Source organism: Orcinus orca, chromosome 14 (assembly GCF_937001465.1).
Source record: "Orcinus orca chromosome 14, mOrcOrc1.1, whole genome shotgun sequence".
NCBI lineage: Eukaryota > Metazoa > Chordata > Mammalia > Artiodactyla > Delphinidae > Orcinus > Orcinus orca.
The window spans coordinates 61682515-61703785 of NC_064572.1; the positions used below are offsets into that span (position 1 = coordinate 61682515).

The 21271-nt window shown below is 39.1% G+C and overlaps 1 protein-coding gene across 3 annotated transcripts in view; it reads right to left on the minus strand.

The window, feature by feature from the left end:
* Window positions 1-21271, minus strand: part of HPSE2 (heparanase 2 (inactive)) — a 638970-nt gene that overhangs the window by 415205 nt on the left and 202494 nt on the right. The window lies entirely within an intron of this gene.

The following is a 21271-nucleotide window of genomic DNA, read 5'->3' on the forward strand; positions in this document are numbered from 1 at the left end:
CTACAAGTATTCTCCATGATAGCCAGGTATGGAGTAAATTAAAATGCGATAGAGGAGTCAAAACGTCTTCATATTGTACTGATTAAAAGCATGGGGTTTGAAGTTAGACAGCAAAGAGTTACAATCCTGGCTATACTTCTTTGCAGCTGTTTGACCTTGGACAAATTATTTAAATTCTCTGAGCCTTAGTTCACAATAGGGAAAATAGTTGTGGTGGGAATCATTACAGTTAACTAATATTCAGTTTTCTAGTTCTGCATACATTGGACGATTATACCTTTTTGTCCCCATTTTGATCTCTTTGACCTCAAGATTTGCCACCCAACAACTTACCAGTAAAAATTTAGGCTGTAAGATTGCCTAGCACTGTAATTGGTGCTTAAATAGAGAAAATTACAAGAAGCACTGAGTAGGGCATGGGACTTCCCCGGTGGGCCAGTGGTTAAGACTCCATGCTTCCAATGTTGGGGGCCTAGGTTCGATCCCTGGTCAGGGAACTAAGATCCCACAAGCTACGTGGTGCAGCCAAAAAAAAAAGAAGAAGCACTGTGTAGGGAGGAACTGACTTCCTGGAAAAGTTGGGCAAGGCTTCACAGAAGAGGTGCTTTTAAAGCTGAGTCTTAAAGGATGAAGAGGGCTAGGGCATCTGAGCCATACACCAAAATACAGAGTCATATTCTTATCTTCAAAAGACAAGTTGTTCAGGCATACAGAATGTCCTAAAGTTTTACACTGAGATTTGTTAAAAGCGAACATAGTTGTCCTCTTGGACATCAGCTTCAAAGCCCCGTCCCTTCTCTGTCACAGCCTGGTTCCTCTAAATAATCCGTGGAACTGTCATTCATTGAAACTTTCAATCTTTCCTCTGAACGTATTTTCACCCTTTGCTACCCCTTCAGTTAACACGTTCCATAAGTTGTATAAAAGCACTCTTCCTTTTATTTTACTTGAGATTCCATTCATGGAAGAAGCTTCAATGATAGTCTTCTTATGCTACAGTCCTGGGATTCAATGACTAAGACCATGCTCATTTTGTTGATCTCTGGATGCTTTTATATATTGGTTATATTCCCTCTCCACCGCATATATCAGTTCCAATCTACATAATTGGGCCTTGAACGTCTCCATCACTACATTCTCCTCCTCTCTCTATTATTTTAGTCGACCTTTCTGATTCCATCATTTTGAAGTTTGGTATCCAAAAAAATTACACATGGTGCTCTAGGTAGAAGGGTATCATCTATTTTACCCAAGGATAAAATAGTGTTTTACAGAAAATTATCAATATACACCTTTTGCCACAGCAATGATATCAGGAAGCAGTATTACTTGGCTTCTATGACCATAGCCACACACACTGAAGTTCACAGATTTTCTTTCTTTCTGTCCGGATAGTACAGAAATTAAGCCTGCAGGCTCTGGAGTCAGACTACCTGAATTCACCATTTTCTAACTGTAATTTGAACAAATTATTTAACTTCTTTAAGCCTTGGTTTCCTTGCCTTTAAATGCAGATAATCATAGGATTGTTGTTAGAATAAAATGAAATAATACCTATAAAGCAATAAGCAAAGTGTCTGCTACATAGTAAGCACCCAACAAGTACTAGCAATTACTATTGCTATTATTATTATTAGGCCCGTTCCTAAAATATTCCCCTTCAGGTTTATATCTCAATGTCCAGACAAACTTAGTTCAACCAATATCTTTGAAGTCACTGTATGTTCTTCTCTCCAGATTAATTTTTAAAATATTAAATCTGAGTCTTTTTTCTGATCCATAGAAACTCTAACATACTTCCCTCTTAAGATAAATATTCACTTCTACTCATCAAGAGACATCATTAAAAAAATAAATAGACAAGCCATAGACTGGAAAAAAATATTCACAACATGTATATCTGACAACAGACCCATATTCAGAACAAATAAAGAGTCCTTAAAAAAATCCATGATAGGGACTTCCCTGGTGGCACAGTGGTTAAGACTGAGCTTGCAATGCAGGGGGCTCAGGTTCAATCCCTGGTCAGGGAACTAGATCCTACATACATGCTGCAACTAAGAGTTCGCATGCCATAACTAAGGAGTCGGTGAGCCACAACTAAGGAGCACACGTGTCACAACTAAGGAGTACATATACTGCAACTAAGGAGCCCACCTGCTGCAACTAACACCTGGTACAACCAAATAAATAAATAAATAAAACATTTTTCTAAAAAATCCATAATAAAAAGGCAAATAATCCTCCCTCAAAAAGTACAAGACACCTGGACACTTTACAAAAGAAAATCTACAAATGGCCAATAAACACATCAAGAAAACGATCATCATTAGTCACCAGAAAAGTTTAAATCGAAACCATGATGAGATTAAATGCAATATGGTATCCTGGATTGGATCCTAGAACAACAACAACAAAATGACAATAGTGGAAAAACTGAGGAAATCCAAATAAAATCTGTAGATCAATTAATAGTACTGTAACAGTGTAATCTCTTAATTTTTTATTGAAGTATAATTGACATAACATCATATTTTAATCTCTTAGTTTTGATCAAGGTATCAGGGAGATGTAAGATGTTAACATTAAGGGATGCTAAGTGAAGGGTTTATAGGAACTTTCGAAGCCAAACTTACGGAAGTTTTGAAACTTCTATAAATCCAAACTTATTTGAAAATAAAAAGTTTTAAAAAATGAGGTACCACTCCACATCGACTAGAATTGATAAAATGAGAAAGAATTAATGTTGGAGCGAATGTGGAACAACCAGAAATCTTGTACATTATTGGTGGCAGTATAAAATGGTAGAAACTCTTTGGAAAATAGTTCAACGGTTTCTTAAAGCATGAAACATACATTTATCTACCATTTGACTCAAGAATTCCACTCCTAGATAGTAATATGAGAAAAATGAAAATGTATGTCTAAAATAAGCCTTCCAGAAGAATGTCCGTGGAAACTTTATTCATAGTAGCCAAAGACGGGAAAGAATCCAGATAGCCGTCAACAGGATAATGGATAAACAAACTGTAGTATATTTGTATAATGAAGTACTCAGCAGCAAAAGAAAGAGACAAATCACTGATACAAACAACAACATGGATGAATCTCAAAAACGTTATGCTGACTGAAAGGAGCCAGATGCAAAAAAGTACATGCTGCATAAGTCTATTTATATGGAGTCCTAAAAAGTCAAACTCAATCTATGGTGAGAGAAATCAGACCAGAGGTTGTTTGAGGGTGGGACAGTATGAGCAGTGACTGGCGAAGGGTATAAGGAAACTATCTTGGGGTGATGGAAATTGCTGGGTGCTGATACAGATGGGGTTACTTAAGGGTATGCATTTGTGAAAACTGATCAAACTTGCTCTCTTAAGATCTTTGTCCTTCACTCGGTGCAAATTATACCTCAATAAAACAATTTTTTAAATAACATAAGTATACATTATTCCTTCCTTTTGTTTCCTGTTCCTAAATAAAGTCCCTTCTTCAGTCTAAACAGACCCTTGTCACTCCAAATACCACGCAATGACTATATTTTAAAGGCCTTTGAATAGAATCCTTGCTATAGATTTCTGAAAGTCTTAATTGGATTATACCTACTTGTTCCCCTCAAAATAGCTGTCAACTTATCTTCACAATCAAGAGACTGAGGGACTACAATATTTCCACCCTTTGTATGTTATACTTTGGCATATTTTTCACGGACAATTTAATAATATACAAATAGCCCTCTTATCTGAAGTTATCCTAAGTGTTTTACAAACCTTCAAAACAGATTTTTAAACTATCTAATATTTCATAGGAGGAACATTTCAGGCACACTAAAGTGCAGCGACATCTGGCCTGCAACATGGCAGCTGTTTAACAGCCATGACACCTCACAAAAGTTTAGGACAGGAAGTGAAGAATTCTACAGCCAACTGAGGCGAAGACAAGGAAGGCTGCAGAAGCAGAAGGCTGCAAAGGCGTGGGCTGGAGCACAGCCAGCACGATGTGGTTAACACCTCTGTCGTAATGAAAAGCAAAAGTGTCGTTGGTGGTCAGAGCCTCATCTCACAGAAGGCACATCCCACAGCACAGTGACCTTTCCCTTCCATCAGGAGCACTGGTTTATTTCTAATACAACAAGAAAAATACTCCCACTAGCCATGTTCAAATCATTCCTTCCTGAGGTCTATTCCTTCCTGCAGGTACTAAACTACACAGGAGTTTAACTCTGCTGAAATGTAACAAGGTCTTTATCCTGATGTCAGAAGGTCAAGCCAGCACTTAGTTGGATATATTTCATCACAGGCCAGAAGAACAGAGAAAGCTGTAATTTGGGTTAAGGGAGTACAGACAAACATACTGCCATCCAAAGACTCTCCTTTTAGGTACTTTATGAAATTTTTGGTTTTATTTCTTTAGTTTTGCTAAATTAAATGAGAAAAATTTTAGTGCTTTCCCCCCACCCCCGTGATAGCCTTCAAATATCTTCCTGATGGAAAGCTCATCTAGTTTTTGCTGAACCTAGAGGAGAATTCTAGATGTAGAAGACATGAAAGAAGACACAGATTTCTTCATATGCTTTTGGCCAGCACTATCTGCCTATGAAAGCTTCTTGTAAGAAGGGCATGAACATGACTGTAAATAACCATCATACCTTGGTCTCACATCTATGGAAACATAGATCCTCCTTTGTTTAGCTCTAAACTGTTCTGGATGCTAGACGTCAAATCATTTTTCTCATACCCAACAATTGAACCAGATCACTCAGCCTTCCAGAAATTCCCAGGAGTACATCACTTCTCAGGAGTACATAAGGATTTGTGCCTTGAATTTCAGTGCTTCCCCCTTGATAGTCATGCATGCACTATTTGAAAGGCCAGATAAAGATACCTAGTATCCAGACTACCATACTACAATAAGAGGTCCAATCATGCAAAAGATGCGTTCTACCCTTTCACAGTGCATATAAGGCTGCAGTAACACCTCCTGGACACCAGAGGATACTAAAGAGACTCCAACCTTGTAAACTCATTAATCATTATCAAAGGACAAGTTCTTTCTCTCCTTCCATTCTGCCCAAAGGGCACAGCAGGTCAAAGATACACTGAACTTAAGACAACTCAAGACACCACATGAAAATGTTTGATGGAGATGATTATCCAGGAAAAAATCAAGCTGGAGATTTAGATTTGACCACCATCTGCTATGAGCCAAGTAGGGAACAAAATCAGCAACAAAAATTGCATACAGTGACAAAAGCTAATGGCTAAGAACTAGATTTTACAAACAAAGCAAACAAAAAAACCCCACACACATATTCAGAGGTGCAAAACATTCTCAAATTTGCATGCAAATCAAGGAAACTAAGGCTGGGGAAAAAACAATTGTAATTGGCAATTAGGAGGTCATAGTGATCTTCAAGTGTTACGGTTCAGGCAAGTGATCAGAGAAAAAGGCAGATTTCAGGGAACTAATGAGAGTGTGAATTGAAAGTGGAGGCTATGGGACAGACTACATATTTGAAAAGATTGGCAGTGAAAGGAAAAAGAAATAGGACTTTATATTACGCGCTAAGCTTAATGTACCTGGGAGAATTTTAACTTTCTCAGTCCATTATTTTTATTTTTATAGTAAAATTCTATTATAAAGCACCACTATGCTATAATCTGAATCAGGCTATAATGTGGGTCAAATCCTGTCCCCTGTGTGCATGGTGTTATATAGGATATCAGTCTCAATACACCAGAGAAAGCATGTGAGTATTATCCTCGTCCACTCCACTCATATCTGTGTTATTACACAGTTTAACTTAAATTCGAATTTATGACACTAATGTTACTTCATTGGGACTTTTTTTTTTTTTTTTTGCGGTACGCGGGCCTCTCACTGTTGTGGCCTCTCCCGTTGCGGAGCACAGGCTCCGAACGCACAGGCTCAGCGGCCATGGCTCACAGGCCCAGCCGCTCCGCAGCATGTAGGATCTTCCCGGACCGGGGCACGAACCCGTGTCCCCTGCATCGGCAGGCGGACTCCCAACCACTGCGCCACCAGGGAAGCCCCATTGGGACTTTAATATACTTATTATTTGAAATAAATCACCCCATTTCTCTAATCACCCTCTATTGACAACTTTATTAATTTGGTGAGATGATGACATTGGAGTGTGAAAACCATATTGAAATAAGATTTATGTCTAAATCCAGATGTTGAGACACATGACACCACTATGGAGCCTGATGATTTATTTTCTCTCACTATAGGTCAGAACACATGGCTTAGAGAACACTTAAGAGAAGTGAGCTAGTGTACTCATATTTCACTACTGAAACCTTTGGTTCCAATTTGAGTAAATTTACCAATGAAATAAGCTTGATGAACTTGTATGAAACTCAACATTCTTCACATCAAATTCTCTACCTGTCTGCTTCCATGGGGGCAGAGCTAGTGCTATCATCAAGGAATTTCTCAAAGACGTAGCCATTTAAATAACTCAGACCTTGGTTATATTAATTCTTTTAGTCCAAGTTAGTAAAAGGAATAAAGACACAATAGACTCGGTATTTAAAATTTTCCTTTCAATGAAAAAACTGCTGACAGAAAAGGCACCTTGCAACTAGTCAAGTACCCTGGTAAGGAAACAGTCATAGCCAAAGGAACATAGCTACCCAAACTCATGAGTGTTTAGTGAAGGCTTGTTGATGATACCATTAGTGATTAAACTTCAGGGTCAAGATCATGTTCTGAGTAAAAAAACATAACACAAAGTTAAGTCTGAAAATGCTGGAAATAATACTCCATCAAGTTACAGCTATAATGCATCAATGGAAAACATAGAGAATGGTTTAAATCAAGAGTCAGAAAACCTTTCTGTAAAGGGTCAGATAGTAACTATTTTAGGTTTTGCAAGCCATAGAGTCTCTATTGCACTGACACAGCTCTGCCTTTGTCATGCAAAAGCAGCCACAGAGAATGTGTCAAAGAAGAGTGTGGCTGTGTTACATTAAAATTTTATTTACAAAAACAGGTGGCAAAAGGAAGTGTTCAACTACAACAGTAACAGCAACCCAAACTCAACCACAGAATATGTCAAAGGGATATGGGAGCCAACTGAAAGAGCTCGCAATGGCCAAAGCTGGAACAATTTGAGCAATGAAATAAAGCAATATTGAATTATAATCAAAAGAATAAAATAAATATCCATGAGTCCATACTGATATTAATAAATGACTAAATGAATAAATAAATGAGAGAGAAGAGATGAATCTCTCATGCAGAAGAATACAAATAATTTATGTAGATATTCCATCTTCAAGAAGGTGGATTAAAACTCCCCACTCAGGTGTGGGCTGCACATAAGGACTTCCTTCCAAAAAGTATATTATGGAAAGAGGAGGAAAAAGAGTAACCTTATAGTGGAGAAATCTGACAAACACTACTTCAGCCAGGTGATCAAGGTCCACGTCAACAGTGATAAGTCATGTTGACAGTATGTAGTCTTCATATGCTGCAATGATAATATGGCACTTTATCTCTGTCGTTTTCTTTCCCAAACTGGTAGCCTAAGTCTAGTCATGAGAAAGACATGAAGCGAATCCCAATACAGAGACATTCTATAAAATATGACAGTTCTCCTTAAAACTGTCAAGGTTACCAAAAACAAAGAGAAGTCTGAGAAACTGTCACAATCAAGAGGAGCCTAAAAAGGCATGATAACTAAATGTAATATGGTATCCTGGGTGAGATCCTGAACAGAAAAAGAACATATGTAAAAACTAAGGAAATCTGAATAAAGTATGGACTTTTTTAGTTAATTAAAAAAAAAAAATAATAGATTGCAGGCCAGATTTGGCCTGGGCCAGCCTGGGTTAATTGCTATATTCAGTGCAGATCATGGTGGTCACCCAAAGCACAAAACAAAACATAGAAATAGGTGACAGAATGACATCAGGGCCTTTAGGGACTATGCAATCTAGCCCCTTATTTTACAGATGAGAAAACAGGAGCAGAGAGGTTAAGTGTCTTACCCAAGTCCAACCAGCCTTTAAGTAGTGAACCTAAAGCTAGGATTTGGGGGTTTAACTTCCTGGCTAATGCTCTTTATGCTACACTATGTTGCTGCCTTCTCCCCTTTCCCTATATACATAGTTCAGAGTCACTACAAAAATAAGGGAGCACTTTGGCAACTCGTCTGACTTATGCTCTCCAGAAAAGAAAATCCTACTATGCCTTCCTATTTTCTTCCAAGATTTTTTCCCTAAATTTCCTATAATTGAAAGCTAGAACCCACAAAGCACCAGAGCCCAGAAAGAGTGACTCCTCACTGCTTTCCAACTCCTGATCTTGTTTACATGTTTGTCTGCAAAAGTTTTAATTAAATAAAAGAAAATGAGTGCTTTAAGTTCCCAATAAAATCTGTGCTGCAGTGCGAGTCATTGTTTTCTTTTTTTACACTAGCCAGGGTAAAGCCTTCTGGTTTTAATAACTAATACTGCTGAGTTCAATAAAAAGCACTTAATTTAATTTAATCCAAATCTTGATCAATGCCAGTTTCCCCTGGAATTTTATCTTTGTTTTAATTTGAGTCTCTATGTTCAGAAAAATGAGAGGCCAAGAGGAAAGGAACAGAAGTCAATTAGCTTGTAGGCTTGTTTCTAGGCAAAAGACATGAAAATATAAGATTGACAGGTAAATTCCAAGATGCTAATATTTCTGCCCTGCTGGACAAACTTTTCCTGGCAGAATTAATGTTTTCTTTAGTCCTGAATAAAGAAAGTGAACAATTCATAGACCCATTTGGAAAATATTTTTTAAATAAAATATCCCAAAGCCAATTAGTATCACATTTCTAAGTTAGAAGTATATTGCCTTTAATGTGTTAATAATCGAGAGATATGCTACTGTAAAATTAGATACAGAAAGCCTCTTGAGTAAGTCTGCTTGAACACTAAAGCAGCCAGGCTCAGTGCTTGGGGGACTGGAATGGATATAAAGACTGAAATGCAAATAGAATGATGCAATTCTGAGGACAGTTTGATAAGCTTTTCTTAAATGGTCCTTTCATTACTGCAATAGAACTCAGTTCTATATCTGAAAACATACATCTTTTTAGAAAAATTGCTCCTTACTATTAACTGACACCACTTCCTTAACTTATACCTGTTAAGTTCCTTACTGCCCTGTCAAGTGTGGACTAAAAACTTTTCAAGGTTGGGGAGGGGGGAGGTTATTAAAATCTACATTTTAGTTCAATTATGTAGTTTTTCAGAGCTTTTCTGAGGATCTTAAAAGAGGCCAGAGCATTAGGGCCAGCTTTCTATCTCCCCCCAGAGCAGGGTTACTGGCAGCCACATGTCCTTGCCACCATCCTGAAGTACTGATTCAACAGTGGACCACAGAGACAAAGGCAGCCAGTCTCTTGTAGAATTCCAAACTTCAGTTGCTGTAGCACCTGGGTTCTCCATAGGGGTTTCGTGTCCAAACCTGATCCAACTACAATTCACAGACTATAGAGTGTTAACCCTGGGAGGAAACTTGGAGAGCATCTGAGCCAGTGATTCACATACTTACAGATTTCATGGGCCAGTAACGTTTCAAAAACAATAAATACTGAGGGCACCAAAATAGGATTGCTCATTTTTTCATAGTCATTTGCTTTAACAAAATAAAGACACTTAAAATAGCTACTACCACTAATTATCAGCACCATTTCATAATGTTATATTTTAATACCAAAAATATGGGAAGGACGTAAACTTGGAACTTAAAAATTAAATAAATTTAGCCTCATTAAAAACTCACTACATTTTTCTTTTTTCTCATTTCATCCTCAATTGTTGAAAACTTCATCACACACTGACGTTCATCTATAGACCACTGTTTGGAAAACAACCAGCTAGTCCAACCCTTTTACTTTACTGATGAGAACACTGACTTCCTGGGAGATGAAGACTTACTCACAGAAATCAAATTGACTGATGGCAGAGACTGGACCAGAACCCAGATCTCTAAATTCTGAGTATTTTGCTTTTCCATTGACAGCAGATTATGTCATTGCTCAACAAACTCCCTGATCCCTGACTACATGCTTACGGAAAAATTAAAAAAGAGAGCTCTCCTTAAAAATTTATGGTCAGGGTGGAATAGGGAGGTAAATGGAGGTTTGGAGAACAGGTAAGTAACAACTCTAATTTAGAGAAGAATGTAATGTGCAGGGAGATGCAAATTGCATTGCTATGAAAGTTTTAGAAAAAGGAACCACTTATAGTTGGGGACTTCCTGATGTCTTTATAGGACAGGCCACATTTGAACTGGGCCTTAAGAAAACAAAAGGCAGTAAGGACATATATAACCGAGTGAATGGTGTGAGCAAAAATTAGTAGTAAAGTAAGTTAAGGATCTATGAAGGAATATCAAGTATTTGGATTTGGGCAAACCTGAAGAGTAGATAATAAAGAAAGAACAAGAAAGGTTGTTTGGATCCTGGGCCCTGCGGCCCGGGCAGAGGCGGGCAGAGGCAGGGAGCAGCTGTTTTCGGGAAGGGGGGTCACGTGAGGCCTCTCGGCGTGGTGGGTGGAGACGGAAAGCTGCGGTTAAGGAGGGTCGGATTTAACCGTCCCAGGGAAGCGCGCCCGAGCTGGATCGCGGAGCGGACTAAGGTAGTGAATTCCTAAGAAGAAAATAATGGATTGCATATTACTTGTTCTCTAATTGTTTGAACTCAGAAGTGTGCAGGTTTGTTGCAAAAGCCAAAAGAAGATGGCAACTCCTTATGTCCCAGTTCCTATGCCAATAGGGAACTCTGCTTCCAGTTTTGCAACCAACAGAAACCAAAGAAGTTCTTCTTTTGGGAGTATTGCAACAAGCTCAAACTCTTCCAAAGGCCAGTTAGAAGACTCAAATATGGGTAATTTTAAACAGACTAGTGTACCTGATCAAATGGAAAGCACTTCATCTGTCTGTAGCAGTCCCCTCATTAGGACTAAATTTACAGGTGCAGATTCTTCCATTGAGTGTTCTGCTAGACCAAGAGAAAGTGAAGAACAAAATCCTGAAACAGTGAATTTGGAAGATAGACCTTCTACACCTATTATCCTGGGTTATGAGGTGATGGAAGAAAGAGCTAAATTTACTGCTTCCCTGGTGGCTCAGTGATTAGGAAAACGCCTGCCAATGCTGGGGACATGGGTTCGAGCCCTGGTCCAGGAAGATCCCACATGCCGCAGAACAACTAAACCCGTGCGCCACAACTACTGAGCCTGCGCTCTAGAGCCCATGTACCACAACTACTGAGCCTGTGAGCCACAACTACGGAAGCCCGTGCACCTAGAGCCCGTGCTCTGCAAAAAGAGAAGGCACCACAATGATAAGTCCACACACCGCAACGAAGAGTAGCCCCCACTCGCCACAACTAGGGAAAGCCCACACACAGCAGCGAAGACCCAACACAGCCAAAAATAAATAAATAAAATAAATAAATTTATTTAAAAAAATAAATAAAATAAAATCTGCCTCCTCTTAGGTTAAAAAAAAAAAAAGAAAGGTTGTTTGGGCATTTCAGTAGATGTTGAATGTCAGTCTAAGAAGTTTACACCAATGCATCTCAAATTTTAGTGTGCATAAGAATCCCCTGAAGTTACCAGAGTACAGATTTGGGAGATGAGAGATTCTGATCCAATAGGTCTGGGTGAGGCCTGGGAATTCATTTCCAATAAGCTCCTAGGTAATGCTGATGATGCCCATTTGTGGATCATACTGTGAGTAACACTACGTTCAGTAACATTTAGACATAAATGGAAGACATTCACAACTAACTGAATCTTTTTAAGCAGAGAAGTGATACACTCTATCCTTGTCTATTTATTCACTTATTTTGGACTGAAAAGTGGAATTATCCAAAGACCAGTTATTAATTTTAGACCTTTAGAATTTTCTCTGTTGTGACCAAAGTTATTCTCCCATAAAGAAATAATCCAAAATGTGGGGTGGGGCTTGAATTTGGGGGAATAAGATTTTGAAAAGTCAAAAGACTAGGAAGGAAACTAAATGTGTTTATTAGCTACTACTTTGAAAATCTTTAAGCACAAAATATTATAAAAGGTAAATAAAACATACTTGGGAAGAAAAATTACTGTCAAATCAGCCTAACTAGGAATCTTCATCTTCCCTTAGAAGCAGGAATAATGTTAACAATACATCCTCCAAGCTTGGAAAAAAACAGACTCGTGAATTGCAGTCTTGTGGAAGAGGAATCTCTTATCCTGATTGCAGAGATCAGAACTACCATCAATGGGTAGAAATTTTAAGGGATTAATAATATTGCTAAAGGTAAGAACTAATTTTTAAAGGCATAACTTTCTCATAAATCTGTTCAAAGATGACTGGATCACCTCATGAAATGAGGAGCCACCCTATCTTGGAAGTGCCTTAAGCAAAACCTGGTTAACAATTTGGCAGGTTTACTGCAAAGAGAAATCAAGCAAGCTTTCGATAACCGTTTGGCCTAGATGACCTCTAAGAAGTCATCTAATGCTAAGAATCTAGGATTCCTTTCTCATCTTAACCCCTACCAAGAATCAGCAAAAGATTAGTCAGATACTTCAGAATAGACACAAAACCCTCATGAGGATGAATGTTAATTACACAATTTCAGAATACTGACAACTCAGCAATCATCAGTCATGCTTGGATACACTATTATTAGGGTTGGGAATCTGGACTCAATTAAAATGTTCTTTCTTCAATAGAATGTTACTTTTCATTACATTAAAATATTTAAAACCATTTTTAAAAATAAATTTATTTATTTGTTTTTCGGCTGCGTCAGGTCTTCGTTGCTGCACGCGGGCTTTCTCTAGTTGCGGCGAGCAGGGGCTACTCTTCGTTGTGGTGTACAGGCTTCTCATTGCAGTGGCTTCTCTTGTTGAGGAGCACGGGCTCTAGGCGTGCAAGCTTCAGTAGTTGTGGCACGACGGCTTCAGTTGTGGCTCGCAGGCTCTAGAGCACTGTCTCAGTAGTTGTGGCGCACAGGCTTAGCTGCTCCGCGGCATATGGGATCTTCCCGGCCCAGGGCTCCAACCAGTGTCCCATGCATTGGCAGACGGATTCTTAACCACTGTGCCACCAGGTAAGCCCGAAACCATTTTGATATATGCTTTAAGTACACATTTTTAGCACCTACTTCATGCCAGGCACTGTGCTTAAGTGTTTTCCTGAAATATGCATACCCAGGTATTATGTGGAATGAAGCTTCTTTAATTTTAAAGAGTCTTACTCCCTAGCAGTGGAGGAGTTAGTACCAATAAGGAGGAACAGTAGAAGAAATAGGCACCTACTTGAAGAGCTTCCCTGTCCAGGAATAGCTCCCCACCATCTGACAGTTTATGAAACTCCATTAATAAAAATCCTTTCCCTTGGTTCTTAAATAATTTGTATTAAGTGACTTCCACTGAAAAGCAAATACATCCTAAGAGAAATAACTTAAGACTCCAGCAGCTTAATAACTTCCCCTCTTTGGACTTCGGTTTCCCTACCTGTAAAATAAATGGTTTTGACGAGATGATCTTGGTGGTATCCTCCAGCTACGGAAATCTAGGACTTATTCGGCCTACAGGCCAGAGAATGGGAACAACTTGTGGCTGGGTTTTAAAGGCTGCCTAGAAACAAATGTTAGAATCATAAGCAGCCCAAAGTACTTACAATGCTCAAACCCTCTCCTCAACCTTAAGTTATAAGGAAAGATTTAAACACACCTCCAAGCTTCATGGGTAATTCACTCCCTTACAGCTTCTAGACAACCTTTGGCTAATAAAGATTAAATAAACAAATATAAAAAACGATCCTAGGGGAGACCTTCAAGATGGTGGAAGAGTAAGACGTGGAGATCACCTTCCTCCCCACAAATACATCAGAAATACATCTGCATGTGGAACAACTCCTACAGAACACTTACTGAACACTGGCAGAAGACCTCAAACTTCCCAAAAGGCAAGAAACTCTCCACGTACCTGGGTAGGGAAAAAGAAAAAAAAAAAACAGAGACAAAAGAATAGGGATGGGACCTGCACCTCTGGGAGGGAGCCGTGAAGGAGGAAAAGTTTCCACACACTAGGAAGCCCCTTCGCCGGCAGAGACTGGGTGGCGAAGGGGTGAAGCTTCAGAACCACGGAGGAGAGTGCAGCAACAGGGGTGCAGAGGGCAAAGCAGAGAGATTCCAGCACAGAGGATCGGTGCCGACCAGCACTCACCAACCTGAGGGGCTTGTCTGCTCACCCACCAGGATGGGCGGGGGCTGGGAGCTGATGCTCAGGCTTCTGAGGTCAGACCCCAGGGAGAGGACTGGGGTTGGCTGCGTGAACACAGCGTGAAGGGGGCTAGTGCACCACAGCTAGCTGAGAGGGAGTCCGGGAAAAAGGCTGGAACTGTCCAAGAGGCAAGAGACTATTATTTCGGGGTGCCCGAGGAGAGGGGATTCAGAGCACCGCCTCAACGAGCTCCAGAGACAGGCGCGAGCCACAGCTATCAGCGCAGACACTAGAGACAGGCATGAGATGCTAAGACTGCTGCTGCAGCCACCAAGAAGCCTGTTTGCAAGCACAGGTCACTACTCACACCTCACTTTCTGGGAGCCTGTGCAGCCCACCACTGCCAGGGTCTGGTGATCCAGAGACAACTTCCCCGGGAGAACGCACGGCCCGCCTCAGGCTGGTGCAATGTCACGCTGGCCTCTGCTGCCACAGGCTCGCCCCACATTCCGTACCCCTCCCTCCCCCCGCCTGAGTGAGCCAGAGCCCCCGAAGCAGCTGCTAATTTAACCTCATCCTGTCTGGGTGGGGAACAGATGCTCTAAGGTGACCTACACACACAGGCAGGACCAAATCAAAAGCTGAACCCCAGGAGCTGTGAAAACAAAGAAGAGAAAGGGAAATTTCTCCCATCAGCCTCAGGGGCAGCAGATTAAATCTCCACAATCAACTTAATATACCCTGCATCTGTGGAATACCTGAATAGACAGCGAATCATCCCAAAATTGAGGCGGTGGACTTTAGGAGCAACTGTAGAATTGGGGTTTGCTGTATGCGACTGACTGACTTCCGGTTTTATGTTTATCTTAGTTTAGTATTTAGAGTTTATTATCATTGGTAGATGTGTTTATTAATTTGGTTGCTCTCTTCCTCTTTTTTTTAATGTATAGATTTTTTTTTCCTTTTTCTCTTTTTGTGAGTGTGTATGTGTATGCTTCTTTGTGTGATTTTGTCTGTATAGCTTTGCTTTTACCATTTGTCCTAGCGTTCTGTCTGTCCTTTTTTTTTGTTTGTTTGTTGTTAGTACAGTTTTTAGCTCTTGTTATCATTGGTGGATTGGTTTATTGGTCTGGTTTCTATTTTCTTCCTTTTTTATTTTTCTCTTTTTTATTTTATTACTTTTTATTTTTAATAATTTTTTAATTTTTTATTTTAATAACTTGGTTTTTTTCCTTCCTTCCTTCCTTCCTTCCTTCCTCCTTCCCTCCCTCCCTCTCTTCCTTTCTTTCTTTCTTTCTCACTTTTCTTCTGAGCCGTGTGGCTGACAGGGTCTTGATGATCTGGCCGGCTGTCAGGCCTGTGCCTCTGAGGTGGGAGAGCACAATTCAGGACATTGGTCCATCAGAGACCTCCCAGCTCTGCATAATATCAAATGGCAAAAGCTCTCCCAGAGATCTCCATCTCAACACCAACACCCAGCTTCACTCAACGACCAGCAAGCTACAGTGCTGGACACCCTATGCCAAACAACTAGCAAGACAGGAACACAACCCCACCTATTAGCAGAGAGGCTGCCTAAAATCATAATAAGTCCACAGACACCACAAAACACACCACCAGACGTGGACCTCCCCATCAGAAAGACAAGATCCAGCCTCATCCACCAGAACACAGGTACAAGTCCCCTCCACCAGGAAGCCTACACAACCTACTGAACCAACTTAGCCACTGGGGACAGACACCAAAAACAACAGGAACTACGAACCTGCAGCCTGCAAAAAGGAGACCCCAAACACAGTAAGATAAGCAAAATGAGAAGACAGAAAAACACACAGCAGATGAAGGAGCAAGATAAAAACCCACCAGAAAAAACAAATGAAGAGGAAATAGGCAGTCTACCTGAAAAAGAATTCAGATTAATGATAGTAAAGATGATCCAAAATCTTGGAAATAGAATAGAGAAAATGCAAGAAACATTTAACAAGCACCTAGAAGAACTAAAGATGAAACAAGCAATGATGAACAACACAATAAATGAAATTAAAAATACTCTAGAAGGGATCAATAGCAGAATAACCAAGGCAGAAGAACGGATAAGTGACCAGGAAGATAAAATAGTGGAAATAACTACTGCAGAGCAGAATAAAGAAAAAAGAATGAAAAGAACTGAGGACAGTCTCAGAGACCTCTGGGACAACATTAAACACACCAACATTCAAATTATAGGGGTTCCAGAAGAAGAAGAGAAAAAGAAAGGGACTGAGAAAATACTTAAAGAGATTATAGTTGAAAACTTCCCTAATATGGGAAAGGAAATAGTTAATCAAGTCCAGGAAGCACAGAGAGTCCCATACAGGATAAATCCAAGGAGAAACACGCCAAGACACATATTAGTCAAACTATCAAAAACTAAATACAAAGAAAACATATTAAAAGCAGCAAGGTAAAAACAAGAAATAACACAAAAGGGAATCCCCATAAGGTTAACAGCTGATCTTACAGCAGAAACTCTGCAAGCCAGAAGGGAGTGGCAGGACATATTTAAAGTGATGAAGGAGAAACACCTACAACCAAAATTACTCTACCTAGCAAGGATCTCATTCAGATTTGATGGAGAAATTAAAACCTTTACAGACAAGCAAAACCTGAGAGAGCTCAGAACCACCAAACCAGCTTTACAACAAATGCTAAAGGATCTTCTCTAGGCAAGAAACACAAGAGAAGGAAAAGACCTACAATAACAAACTCAAAACAATTAAGAAAATGGGAATAGGAACATACATATTGATAAATACCTTAAATGTGAATGGATTAAAGGCTCCCACAAAAAGACACAGACTGGCTGAATGGATACAAAAACAAGACCCATATATAGGCTGTCTACAAGAGACCCACTTCAGACCTAGAGACACATACAGACTTAAAGTGAGGGTATGGAAAAAGATATTCCATGCAAATGGAAACCAAAAGAAAGCTGGAGTAGCAATTCTCATATCAGACAAAATAGACTTTAAAATAAAGACTATTACAAGAGACAAAGAAGGACACTACATAATGATCAAGGGATCAATCCAAGAAGAAGATATAACAACTGTAAATATTTATGCACCCAACATAGGAGCACCTCAATACATAAGGCAAATACTAACAGCCATAAAAGGGGAAACTGACAGTAACACATTCATAGTAGGGGACTTTTCACACCCAACTTTCACCAATGGACAGATCATCCAAAATGAAAATAAATAAGGAAACACAAGCTTTAAATGATACATTAAACAAGATGAACTTAATTGATATTTATAGGACATTCCATCCAAAGACAACAGAATACACATTTTTCTCAAGTGCTCATGGAATATTCTCCAGGATAGATCATATCTTGAGGCACAAATCAAGCCTTGGTAAATTTAAGAAAATTGAAATTGTATCAAGTATCTTTTCCAACCACAACGCTATGAGACTGGATATCAATTACAGGAAAAGATCTGTAAAAAATACAAACACATGGAGGCTAAACAATACACTACTTAATAACGAAGTGACCACTGAAGAAATCAAAGAGGAAATAAAAAAATACCTAGAAACAAATTACTATGGAGACATGATGACCCAAAACCTATGGGATGCAGCAAAAGCATTTCTAAGAGGGAATTTTATAGCAATACAATCCTACCTTAAGAAACAGGAAACAGCTCATATAAACAACCTAACCTTGCACCTAAAGCAATTAGAGAAAGAAGAAAAAAAACACCCCAAAGTTAGCAGAAGGAAAGAAATCAAAAAGATCAGATCAGAAATAAATGAAAAAGAAATGAAGGAAATTATAGCAAAGATCAACAAAACTAAAGGCTGGTTTCTTGAGAAGATAAACAAAATTGATAAACCATTAGCCAGACTCATCAAGAAAAAAAAGGGAGAGGACTCAAATCAATAGAATTAGAAATGAAAAAGGAAAAGTAACAACTAACACTGCAGAAATACAAAACATCATGAGACATTACTACAAGCAACCCTATGCCAAAAAAATGGACAACCTGGAAGAAATGGACAAATTCTTAGAAATGCACAACCTGCCGAGACTGAATCAGGAAGAAATAGAAAATATGAACAGACCAATCACAAGCACTGAAATTGAAACTGTGATTAAAAATCTTCCAACAAACAAAAGGCCAAGAACAGATGGCTTCACAGGCAGATTCTATCAAACATTTAGAGAAGAGCTAACACCTATCCTTCTCAAACTCTTCCAAAATATACCAGAGGGAGAAACACTCCCAAACTCATTCTGCAAGGCCACCAAACCCTGATACCAAAACCAGACAAAGATGTCACAAAGAAAGAAAACTACAGGCCAATATCACTGATGAATATAGATGCAAAAATCCTCAACAAAATACTAGCAAACAGAATCCAAGAGCACATTTAGAGGATCATACACCATGATCAAGTGGAGTTTATTCCAGGAATGCAAAGATTCTTCAATATACGCAAATCAATCAATGTGATATACCATATTAACAAATTGAAGGAGAAAAACCATATGGTCATCTCAATAGATGCAGAGAAAGCTTTCGACAAAATTCAACACCCATTTATGATAAAAAATAAACCCTGCAGAAAGTAGGCATAGAGAAACTTTCCTCAACATAATAAAGTCCATATATGACAAACCCACAGTCAACATCGTGCTCAATGGTGAAAAACTGAAAGCATTTCCACTAAGATCAGGAACAAGACGAGGTTGCCCACTCTCACCAACCTTATTCAACATAGTTCTGGAAGTTTTAGCCACAGCAATCAGAGAAGAAAAGGAAATAAAAGGAATCCAAATCGGAAAAGAAGAAGTAAAGCTGTCACTGTTTGCAGATGACATGATACTATACATAGAGAATCCTAAAGATGCTACCAGAAAACTACTAGAGCTAATCAATGAATTCAGTAAAGTAGCAGGATACAAAATTAATGCACAGGAATCTCTGGCATTCCTATACACTAATGATGAAAAATCTGAAAGTGAAATCAAAAAAACACTCCCATTTACCATTACAACAAAAAGAACAAAATATCTAGGAATAAAACTACCTAAGGAGACAAAAGACCTGTATGCAGAAAACTATAAGACACTGATGAAAGAAATTAAAGATGATACAAATAGATGGAGAGATATACCATGTTCTTGGATTGGAAGAATCAACATTGTGAGAATGACTCTACTACTCAAAGCAATCTACAGATTCAATGCAATCCCTATCAAACTACCACTGGCATTTTTCACAGAACTAGAACAAAAAATTTCACAACATGTATGGAAACACAAAAGACCCCGAATAGCCAAAGCAATCTTGAGAACGAAAAACGGAGCCGGAGGAATCAGGCTCCCTGACTTCAGACTATACTACAAAGCTACAGTAATCAAGACAGTATGGTACTGGCACAAAAAGAGAAAGATAGATCAATGGAACAGGATAGAAAGCCCAGAGATACACCCACGCACATATGGTCATCTTATCTTTGATAAAGGAGGCAGGAATGTACAGTGGGGAAAGGGTAGCCTCTTCAATAAGTGGTGCTGGGAAAACTGGACAGCTACATGTAAAAGTATGAGATTAGATCACTCCCTAACACCATACACAAAAATAAGCTCAAAATGGATTAAAGACCTAAATGTAAGGCCAGAAACTATCAAACTCTTAGAGGAACACATAGGCAGAACACTCTATGACCTAAATCACAGCAAGATCCTTTTTGACCCACCTTCTAGAGAAATGGAAATAAAAACAAAAATAAACAAATGGGACCTAATGAAACTTAAAACCTTTTGCACAGCAAAGGAAACCATAAACAAGACCAAAAGACAACCCTCAGAATGGGAGAAAATATTTGCAAATGAAGCAACTGACAAAGGATTAATCTCCAAAATTTACAAGCAGCTCATGCAGCTCAATATCAAAAAAACAAACAACACAACCCCCAAATGGGTAAAAGACCTAAACAGACATTTCTCCAAAGAAGATATACAGACTGCCAATAAACACATGAAAGAATGCTCAACATCATTAATCATTAGAGAAATGCAAATCAAAACTACAATGAGATATCATCTCACACCAGTCAGAATGGCCATCATCAAAAACTCTAGAAACAATAAATGCTGGAGAGGGTGTGGAGAAAAGGGAACACTCTTGCACTGCTGGTGGGAATGTGAATTGGTACAGCCACTATGGAGAACAGTATGGAGGCTCCTTAAAAAACTAGAAATAGAACTACCATATGACCCAGCAATCCCACTACTGGGCATATACCCTGAGAAAGCCATAATTCAAAAAGAGTCATGTACCAAAATGTTCATTGCAGCTCTATTTACAATAGCCCGGAGATGGAAACAACCTAAGAGCCCATCATCGGATGAATGGATAAAGAAGATGTGGCACATATATACAATGGAATATTACTCAGCCATAAAAAGAAACAAAATTGAGCTATTTGTAATGAGGTGGATAGACCTAGAGTCTGTCATACAGAGTGAAGTCAGAAAGAGAAAGACAAATAACCATATGCTAACACATATATATGGAATTAAAAAAAAATGTCATGAAGAACCTAGGGGTAAGACAGGAATAAAGACACAGACCTACTAGAGAACGGACTTGAGGATATGGGGAGGGGGAAGGGTGAGCTGTGACAAAGCGAGAGAGAGGCATGGACATATATACACTACCAAACGTAAGGTAGATAGCTAGCGGGAAGCAGCCGCATAGCACAGGGAGATCAGCTCAGTGCTTTGTGACCACCTAGAGGGGTGGGATAGGGAGGGTGGGAGGGAGGGAGACGCAAGAGGGAAGAGATATGGGAACATATGTATATGTATAACTGATTCACTTTGTTTAAAGCAGAAACTAACACACCATTGTAAAGCAATTATACCCCAATAAAGATGTCAAAAAAAAAGTCAAACAGATGGCCAAGAAGCACATGAAAAGCTGCTCAACATCACTAATTATTAGAGAAATGCAAATCAAAACTACAATGATATCATC